The sequence below is a fragment of the Bactrocera neohumeralis genome, unplaced genomic scaffold (genome assembly GCF_024586455.1).
Source record: "Bactrocera neohumeralis isolate Rockhampton unplaced genomic scaffold, APGP_CSIRO_Bneo_wtdbg2-racon-allhic-juicebox.fasta_v2 cluster10, whole genome shotgun sequence".
In the NCBI taxonomy this organism is placed as follows: Eukaryota; Metazoa; Arthropoda; class Insecta; order Diptera; family Tephritidae; genus Bactrocera; species Bactrocera neohumeralis.
In genome coordinates, this window is record NW_026089623.1 from 6,750,638 (window position 1) to 6,761,603 (window position 10,966).

Genomic DNA, 10,966 nt, shown 5'->3' on the forward strand with positions numbered 1-10,966 from the left:
AAATTATTTTTGACGAAATAGTAGAAGAACATAAAAAAAAATATAGAACACATTGTTAAATTGAAAATACATACGAAAATATCTCATATTTGCAACATATTAAGCATAATTACAATTATATTAGTAGCTACTGTCATTATCAAAAAACACAAATATATAAAAATAATATTAAATAAAAGAATTCAGGAGAATTCTACTATAGAGGGGAGTAGTTACGTACGACTACGTATGTAAAAACACCTGACAAAGCAGTTGATAAATACGACGAACTGTTAAAGCAAATTGCAACATAACACCATTTCCGGTTTTTGCAATTTGCTTAAACAAATAAAGTAATAAGAAATTAATTTAATAAGTAAATTTCGTAAGAATTATTTGAATTAATAAAAGAATGCTTATTCAACAATAATATGTTAAAAATAAGTGAATATTATTAATAAGCAATTTGTAATTAGAATAAGCTTCATTTTAAGTAAATTTTATCAAATAAAGCAGTCTGTTCTGGAGGTCCAACAACGTCACCTCGTTGCAATCTAATTTGATTTTTTGACTTTTTTTAAAAACCCGTTTACCGCGACTAAACACATAATTCGCGCGCCTTTTTATATTTCTGATAAATGATAATTTTTTGATTTCAAATTGATTTGTACTTGCATACATATCTGCAGGATAGATGCGTATGAAAGTTTGAAATGATAAGAGGTGTGATTTACATACATATATTATTATTGTAATATATTATGATTTTAGGATATTACGATAATATTTTATATATATGTGTATATAGCATATACATACATACAGACATATAAGTACATGCATACGAAATTATATAATATTATCAAAGATAAGAAATATTTGAAAAGGTAGCTTTAATTTGCATGTTAACTACAAATATTGTTGTGGAAATTGCATAATTTTATAATAATGTTATCAATTTTGCATGAATTCACAAAAATTCGCGAAATGATATTCATATCAATTGATATGATTGCATGTAAACGTATAAAAATATAAGCCAAAAGGCCAACATGCGTCTGTAATAGCAATGTATATTTTTGAGCATAATTTTCATTCAATACTCAGCTCTGTTCACTCATTTCTGTTAAAATTTCTCCTTCTGAGCCAAAAGTGGTGAAATCCACTAATAGGATTTTGTTAGCTCTTGACAGTTCACACGCTTGTCCGTAGTTGAACTTTATCTACATATATTAAACGTTCTCTGGTGAACGTCTGCCAATGTTTGGTCGTCTTGAACGTGGCATTCTTTCAGTACAGTGTATGACTAATTGAATGTAAAAGCAATACATTGAAAATTATTTCTAGAAAAAAATTATACATTTCATTCAAACTTCAATGTGTGTGCGTGGAAATATGAATTCACATACACTCACACTGGACATAACCTCAATTGCGCAAATAAAGAAAACACTCACCGGAAAATGAGATCAAATTAAAGTTGTGAAAATTAAGTAACGCTTGGCAATTGAACTATATATATAAAAATGAAGCAATTAAAATACAATTAAAAAAGAAACACATGGTTAACACTCACCAAAAGTATGTTTGTTCAAAATGAGAGCAAGATATAAAAGAACTCAAAGCACATAAGAAAACTGTCAACTGAATTCCAATGACAGAAAATTAATATTCTGTTCGCAATGAGAGCACGATGTAAAATTGATAAATCGTATTGCAAATACTTGATTTTGGTACAGTGTATTTACTCACAAAAAATGTCAAACTCAGGAACGGCTGCACCGATTCCAAACAAACTTCACACAAACCACCCCCTTATAGATAGGAACGATCTCTAAAATTTTTGTGTCAATCGATTCAGCGGTTCTTGAGTTATAAGATTACCAAGGAAATGTAACTTCTTTTTATATATATAGACTAGCTGACCCGGCGAACTTTGCACCGCCTAATTATTGGAGGCATATTTAGTAAGTCACAAACACACGACACAATACTTTTTTAATTTTATTGAAATTTGCTGCTTTTAGATTTTTAGGAATATTAAAGAATTATAGTATAGATGCACAGCAAAGAGACGTTAACATTTCAAGTGACATTTTACCATAGACATACTTTTGTACCAAGTGTGGTAAGAATGTAGAACGAATAATACGCGTGAACAGGGCAAAAGTACAAAAAAATATATTAAAGCAAAAGCTGCTATCTAAACCAAAACACGTTTCTACAATGCCATCTTCATCATTGATTATTGATGTTATTGAAGACAGCCAGCAGCTCAACATTGATAATGTCTGATCGAATCAGATTTGTCCGAGTCGCCTAGTACTTCCACCATATTATCATGTCCTGGCGAGCCAAGTGGTTCCCAAGTAGATGGAGTCAAGTTGATGGAAATAAAGAGTTACTAATACACGTTGACATTAAGGATCCAAATGCACATATTATATACATATTAAGTCATTTATTTATATTTATACACTTCATATACAAAAATTTAAAATTTTCTTGGATGTGCTCGTTTCTGGACTGTGAACATGATAAACAAATCTTTGCTTAAATTTACTATAACACAGTTATGATCATATACAGTTAATTAATATAGTGCTTTCTGGTAGACAATATTTTTAGTTTTTTTTTGGGGTGCGTAAATAAATAAGGATGTTGGTTTTCCGACACGCGAACACGCAACGTATAATTGACCATGTGCGAAACAGGGAAACTCTAAGTTTATTCCGCAAACTTGTAACGATTGGCCTTTCGATTTATTTATGGTCATCGCAAACGCCAGACGCACGGGAAATTGCAACCTCTTAAAATCAAATGGCAAATCCGTTGGAATCATAGGTATTCGTGGGATTAAGACATCCTTTCCTTTGTATTTTCCTTTGATTATTTTAGCTTCGATGATGTTATTCATGAGTTTCTTCGCAAGCAATCTCGTTCCATTGCAAAGTCGAGGTTGATTAATATTACGCAGCATGATGACAACTGACCCTACTTTTAATTTCAAATTATATGGTGGTAGTCCAGACAAGTCCAATGAATTTACAAATTCTGTAGGATAGTTGACTACGTCATCCTGGTTTGTGGCCGTGTCAACTGATTTGTACGTAAACAACTCTCCTGGAAGGAAATTCTGAATGGTAGCATTGAGATCATCGACATCTTTGTTTTTTGCTGCCAATATTGCTCGTTCACTTAGCCAATCGTGGTTATTATATTGTTGTTTCTGTGAAGTGACAGAAATCTGTGGGAAAAGTCATTAATCCGGTCGAGCTGTCAACTGCGACCTTACCATTGCCAATATCCAGCAACTGCTTCGAAAACACAGTCGCAGTTTGATCTTGTTGCAAAAACACTCGCATGTTAGTAGTTAATTGTAGTGTCTTTACGTGCCGCCACAAATTTGATGATTTTAGACAAGCGTTTATTTCGTCAGCAACAGTCGATCGAGGAATTACTGGAAGAGTCTGACGAAAATCACCTGACAACAGTATCATAGCTCCACCAAAAATGTTTTGGTTATCACGTAAATCTTTTAACGTCCTATCTAGTGCCTCCAGCGACCTCTTGTGGGCCATTGTGCATTCGTCCCAAATTATCAATTTGCATACTTGGAGAGTCTTCGCCATAGCGCTATTTTTGGCAATGTTGCAAACTGGCGTTTCGTTGATATGCATGTTTAATGGTAATTTTAAGGCTGAATGTGCAGTTCGTCCGCCTTCTAATAAAGTTGCTGCTATACCAGATGAAGCCAACGCTAGGGCTACCTCATTTTGCGATCGGATCTTTGCTAATAGCAATGAAATTAGGAACGTTTTCCCAGTACCCCCAGGAGAATCAAGAAAGTAAATCCCCCCAGACCCACTGTTTACAGCTTGTCTTAAACGATCGAAGAACAGTTCTTCGTTCAATTGCGGAACAGTTGTGCGAACTGCTTCGGTCATAGCTTGAGTATCGTACTGGAGTTCTCTTTGCAGCTCATGGTTTAATGCATCTTGCATAGCACGATTGGGTGCTGTCAGGCCCAAACACGACAATACTTTATTTGCCATCAACAAACACATATCTTCTATTATGATCAATGTGTCATTGTAAATCTCTGCCGTAATTTCCAATGTAGGATTCAAAGTTTCACAACGCACGCGATGCAACATATCCTCAGACATGTCATCCCTATATTTCATCCACAAATCATTCGGATTTGAGGGGAAACATGTCGATATTATAATCGCAAACAGTGTGCGAATTTGATGCGGCGATGAAGATATCACGGAATCCTTGAACGTATCATCCCAATGCGAATCGTTTTCAAGCAACCGTAATAATTGACACGTCTCACGGTAAGTCGCACACAGATGTCCATCAACTGTTCGCAATTGTTGAAAAGATGTCGGACAAAAAACATTCATCAATAACAATCTAAGATAATAACATTTATCGTTATTAGGATGTACTGTATATATACGACCTATAGCATCTGTGGCAAATACATTTTCATATCCTTCAAGTGGTGTTCCTTGTTTACGACGCTGAAAAGACTTTGATGATGCGTTCCATGTGTAGCAGCGCGGCATATCAGCATACAGCAAAGTGCGAGCGAATTGATCAGTTGCACAAATTGAGAAGAAACCTGTCAATGTGGTCACAGGTGGACGTGCCGCTCTATCCACAGCGTTGTTTGGGTTGAAATACACTCGTTGTCCATTTTCTAAATGAACTGCCAAATGCAATACAGTGGGATGTCTTCCATGAATTGTAAACGAAAATATGCGCCCAATAGCCTCATCGATTCCCGAGATGGTTTCAGCAAGCAAGTTTCTCGGGTACCGTTTGGAGCACTTGCCGTCGATCATACAGGGTGAGCTGTTGTTAAAAACTCCGCAAGGTCCATGTATCATGTGTTTAGTTACTATCGTATGCAATTTTGAGTCAACCGTTTCATCAGGAATTTCGGCTGAAATAATGGAATCAATTTCTTCTGGCCTTATTTTGTCAACCAACCAGACTAATATATGAGCATGTGGCAAACCACGCTTTTGCCACTCAACAGAGTACATCCAACAACGTACTTGGCCATACACACGATGCTTTGTAATGAAATTCATTAAAGATTTTAATTTTTGCTTGTAAACTCTGGCTGTGATGTCATGCCTATTAAGTGGTGTTTGGTTGTGTAGCAATTCTTTTTTTTTATTTCAATCCATTGTGGGTTACAGGTGAATGTAATAAATAGGTCTGGACGGCTATACTTTCGAACATAAGACATCGCATCTTGAGCGTACTCGTGCATGTGGCGCGGGCTTCCGATGTAAGTGGCCGGTAAAATTGTCATTCTTCCTACATTATTTACATTGCCGTCAGCATTGATTGCATCGCGAAGATGAATGTACTCTTCAGATCGAAGCTGCTGTTGGTTAAGTCGGATGTGTGTCAATCTTTCAGTCTCAATTTTGACGTACATGTCCACTGCATACTGATGAAAGAGCCGTTGACACATCAAAATGTGATTTACTTCACCTTCAGGGATCATGAGTCTGTATGCATAATAATTCATGGCACTGACTTTTTTGTGTGTATCAGCACCTGGAAGTACATATGATAAAAAAATACATTTATATATTGAACATATAAAATATTTTATTTTGTATAATCTAATTACCTGTTGTTGGATTAACCATTTTGATATTAAAATGGTACCCATCTTCTCCCTGCCAGAAAATTAATGGGTATTGTAAAGCATCATAAGCTCTATGCGTTTCATATACACGTTTCAATTCATTGTTCCGGCGATGAAGTACAATATCTCTTGATTGCAAATTCTCTCCAACAACGACAATAGCCACTTCATCTATTGTCGGTGAATTAAACCTCCTTGAATGCTCTCCAGCAGGTGTTTTGTCGGCTCTTATTACAATATTATGGCTGTCTGATGGCATCCGATCCAGTGCCATTTTGAACATCTTCACTAATTCATTATTCTCGTGAAGAAATGTTTGCAGCTGTTGGACAATGATTCGCTTGACGGTTGGATTATGACCACAACGTGTATCAACTTCCACATCTTGATTGCCCATAAAATAAATTTGCAAAAATTTATGATCTGCATCTGGCACTGGCAGCATTGCCCCCAGTAGGTGATGAATTTGTCCTTGTATCTGTAATTGTTTAAGAACTGGTTAAATTAATTGTGATACAAATACAAATTAGAATTTCACTAAAACAATTATGGTATACTACCTTGAAAGTAGGCATGAACCCGTCTTGTACTATATGCGTTGCACCAAACGATGTCATTTGGAAGCAATTATTATATTTTTGGATGTTAGCCAAGAAGTGTTTAGACTCACTTTCCAATCTATTAACTAATGACTGTAATGGTTCAGGTGGTGGAACCAATTGAGGCAATTGTACATTGCCACCAGCACAACATAATCCTGCAGGTTCACTACTGTACTTTAATGCTTTACAATGTTGAAAAATGATTGACATTTCTCCAATCGTCACAGGTTTGTCGGCATTATAATCAAATTCCGGATCGTAGGAAAATGCTCCTCGTTCGAGGTTTACAGGAGCATTGCGTCTGCGGAATTGATTAAATTCGTTATCCCGTGCTCGCTGCTGTTGTGACCGATGTGCACGAACTCGTTCCATTCTCCCCCTATCCACTTGATAGTTATTTACTCTTGAACGTAATTCTCCCATACTTGTACGACTGTTATCATTATCAGCATCTCGCTGGTCATTAGTGCGGTTGGAGCGTAAAGTAGCTCGTTGCACATTTACACGACGTCGACGACCTATGTCAGGTCGTTTCCTTTTCATCGGCATTGTAAGCAGCGAGAAGAAAATCACTTTTAGCAGTATTTCAATATTTATCCAATTAAATGTTTCTTTTTTTTTACATGAGATGACACAACTAAGGATGTTAAAGTAGGAGCGCAGCAAAAAGTCTCTAAATTTATGGACAAAACAATGGAACGTTCGGATACACTTATTGCAGGGCATCTCTAACTGTTATTGCCATTGCCAAATCTGTATGTGGGCATTTGCTATCATGATATAATCATTTGCGCAAAAGCGTAGGGTAGCTAGGTTCGAGATGATGTAGCGTATGCTATGAGCTCTTGAAAAATTTATTTTATCAATTGCGAAATGCCGTCGGGTAGGTAGCTGATGTAGGGCACGTTTTGAGCTCTTGAACTCCTTAAATCTTTTATGTGGAACATAAAAAAAGGATAAATATCCTTTTGTTTACAAATGTATTTTTGGAAAAAATAAGATAATAACAAAGGATAAAGATCCTTTTTTTACAAATGTATTTCTGGGAAAATAAGAATTTATATTTTTGGACTACTATATAATAATTGTGGCATAACTTTTATATACCAATTAAAATAATAAATTTAAAATGAGAAATGATATTTTGATTTATGCTTGTATGAGTTTATTAAGTTTAAGACTTCCGAACCCAATTTCCATAATATTTCTATAAATTAACAATATTATACTAAATATTAAATTTTATTTTGAAAATGTATGTACTTTATTTTTATAATATCGGGTGATTTTTTAAGAGCTTGATAACTTTTTAAAAAAAAAAAAACGCATAAAATTTGCAAAATCTCATCGGTTCTTTATTTGAAACGTTAGATTGGTTCATGACATTTACTTTTTGAAGATAATTTCATTTAAATGTTGACCGCGGCTGCGTCTTAGGTGGTCCATTCGGAAAGTCCAATTTTGGGCAACTTTTTCGAGCATTTCGGCCGGAATAGCCCGAATTTCTTCGGAAATGTTGTCTTCCAAAGCTGGAATAGTTGCTGGCTTATTTCTGTAGACTTTAGACTTGACATAGCCCCACAAAAAATAGTCTAAAGGCGTTAAATCGCATGATCTTGGTGGCCAACTTACGGGTCCATTTCTTGAGATGAATTGTTCTCCGAAGTTTTCCCTCAAAATGGCCATAGAATCGCGAGCTGTGTGGCATGTAGCGCCATCTTGTTGAAACCACATGTCAACCAAGTTCAGTTCTTCCATTTTTGGCAACAAAAAGTTTGTTAGCATCGAACGATAGCGATCGCCATTCACCGTAACGTTGCGTCCAACAGCATCTTTGAAAAATACGGTCCTATGATTCCACCAGCGTACAAACCACACCAAACAGTGCATTTTTCGGGATGCATGGGCAGTTGGCCACCAAGATCATGCGATTTAACGCCTTTAGACTATTTTTTTGTGGGGCTACGTCAAGTCTAAAGTCTACAGAAATAAGCCAGCAACTATTCCAGCTTTGGAAGACAACATTTCCGAAGAAATTCGGGCTATTCCGGCCGAAATGCTCGAAAAAGTTGCCCAAAATTGGACTTTCCGAATGGACCACCTAAGACGCAGCCGCGGTCAACATTTAAATGAAATTATCTTCAAAAAGTAAATGTCATGAACCAATCTAACGTTTCAAATAAAGAACCGATGAGATTTTGCAAATTTTATGCGTTTTTTTTTTAAAAAAGTTATCAAGCTCTTAAAAAATCACCCGATATAACACAACCGTCTGAACTCGTTCTTCTAATTTTCATATTACCAAAATTAAAATGCCGTCGGCATATGTGGAAATGGGATATGTTGCCTCTTCGAAATTTTCATATAAATGAAAACTGCTGAAGAGACAGCTTCTAGCTTACGATATATGGCAAACTATGTAGTATTCTATATCTAGTAAGCAATTAGCAATGTGGAGTCTGCACAGGCAGAGATGCCCCGTTATTATAATAAAAGTATTTTTGAGAGTTGGTAACACTGTAAGGTTGGCGTTATCAAACATGTCAACACATTAATTATATTTATGTTTTGAAATTAAAATAATAAATTTAAAATGAGAAATGATATTTTCATTTATGCTTGTATAAGTTTACTAAATTTAAGACTTCCCAACCCAATTTCCATAATATTTCTATAAATTAACAATATTAAACTAAATATTAAATGTTATTTTGAAAATGTACTTTATTTTTATAATATAACACAACCGTCTTAACTCGCTCTTCTAATTTTCATATTACCGAAATTAAAATGCCGTCGGCATATGTGGAAATGGAATATGTTGCCTCTTCGAAATTTTCATATAAATGAAAACTGCGCTGTTAAACTGCTGAAGAGACAGCTTCTAGCTTACGATATATGGCAAACTATGTAGTATTCTATATCTAGTAAGCAATGAGCAATGTGGAGTCTGCACAGGCAGAGATGCCCCGTTATTATAATAAAAGTATTTTTGAGAGTTGGTAACACTGTAAGGTTGGCACCATCAAACATGTCAACACATTAATTATTTTTATATATTTTGAAATTTGAAATTGAAATTTAAATACACGATGTTATGAGCAAAGTTGATATTATGTTGTCGATTCAAAAGTCTTGTTTTAATGCGTTCTTCAATTCGAGTGGAACTGAGAGTACAAATACCGTCAAATGTTTGACAGCAAGTAAGTGGTCAACTTTTATATGGGAAAATGGAATGGTCGTTTTACTCTATCTTACTCGTAATTTTTCCTTATTTGCTCACCGTTTAGACCTACCCTGGTCTACGACAAACATTTTAAAACCAAAGTCAGCTCAATCGGCCCAGCCGTTCTCGAGTTTTAATCAGACTAACGAACAACAATTCATTTTTATTTATATAGATATTAGACTTTTAATATATGGCGAAACTACTTAGATCCTTTTTTATGATTTTATGGTATATTAAAACAACTAGCTTTTGATCTTTCAATTCTTAATGAGGTGAATTAAGCCTGTTAGTTCTCAATTAATAAATGTTTTTAATCATTTGTTATTGAAATATAATTCTTCTATGCAAAATGTTTCATGAAATATATTTAAATTTCGCATTTTCTTTTATTTTCATTGTTTTAAATTTTTGTTAACGATCTTGAACGGCTGCAACAAATTCCTCCGTTCAAATATATTTTTGGTATAATTTCAATCTGGCCGTTCCGGTCATTCCAATTGCAAAATGTCAAAACCTACCCAATCCAGGCAACTGTCAAAGTTCAGTAGGTGAGCGGTTCTCACATATCCAGTGACAGGAAAGTTGGGATCTCTTTATCTCTGAATGAATATTAATTAATAGCCGGGTTAAACTCTCAACGTTGCAGGCATAGATTTGAGCGTTGACTGTTTTTTCACACGGCTAACATATTTGTAACGAAATATTTGAACGTTGTAGATAAAGTCATTCTGTGATGTATTAATTGCTGTCAAAGTAAAATAAATAGGTGAAAATGTAAAAAGTAAATAAAATCTAGTGTATGAACTTAAATATTCCAAAGTTAGCAGGAAATCTTCATGGTAAGGGAAAGAGGGAATTGTTTTACTCCTAATTTAACGCGTGCGGTCCACGTTTGGAAACCCTGGAAGCGAAGTAGAGAGAATTATAGAGGGATAGAAATAAATTCAATTATTTTAAATATTTACAATTAGGGTATTCCACCAAACTCATAAATGTGCAAACTTATAAGTTCAAAAATTTACGCTTTTGTTTTTTGGAACGCTCCTTTTTTTCATACGTATGAAAGCCGCGTAAATAGGTATTTTGACTTTTCTGTCAGTGTTGCATTTCAAAAACCAAATCCAGGGTTAATTTAAAAGAGAAATTTCTGTATAAGTGGGTGCGTTTATTTAAAAAATAACTTAAACAGAATTAAAATCTTACAAAATGCCACGAAAAAGTGAAAAAAGAAAACTGTGTGAAAATATTAATAACAATGTACTCAACACTTTGTCGATGTCACAAGTATTTGGATCAAGTGATGGTTTGCTTAATTACTTTCTGAGAGAATGCACGAGTTACATCGTCACATCAACCCCCACCAAAACCCAGAAGACACCTATGAAACAATAACTACAATTATTATTTTCTTATTGTACTTTATTATTTTTATTGTCTCATCAAATTTAAATATTGTACTTTATTATTTTTATTGAC

The 10,966-nt window shown here is 34.7% G+C and overlaps 1 protein-coding gene across 1 annotated transcript in view; it reads right to left on the minus strand.

The window, feature by feature from the left end:
• Positions 1-3,853, minus strand: part of LOC126765053 (ATP-dependent DNA helicase pif1-like) — an 11,414-nt gene extending 7,561 nt beyond the window's left edge. The window contains exon 1 of the mRNA XM_050482652.1: positions 3,750-3,853. The gene's annotated coding sequence lies outside the window, so the exon portion shown is untranslated. The remainder of the gene's footprint in view (positions 1-3,749) is intronic.
• Positions 3,854-10,966: the final 7,113 nt, after the last annotated feature.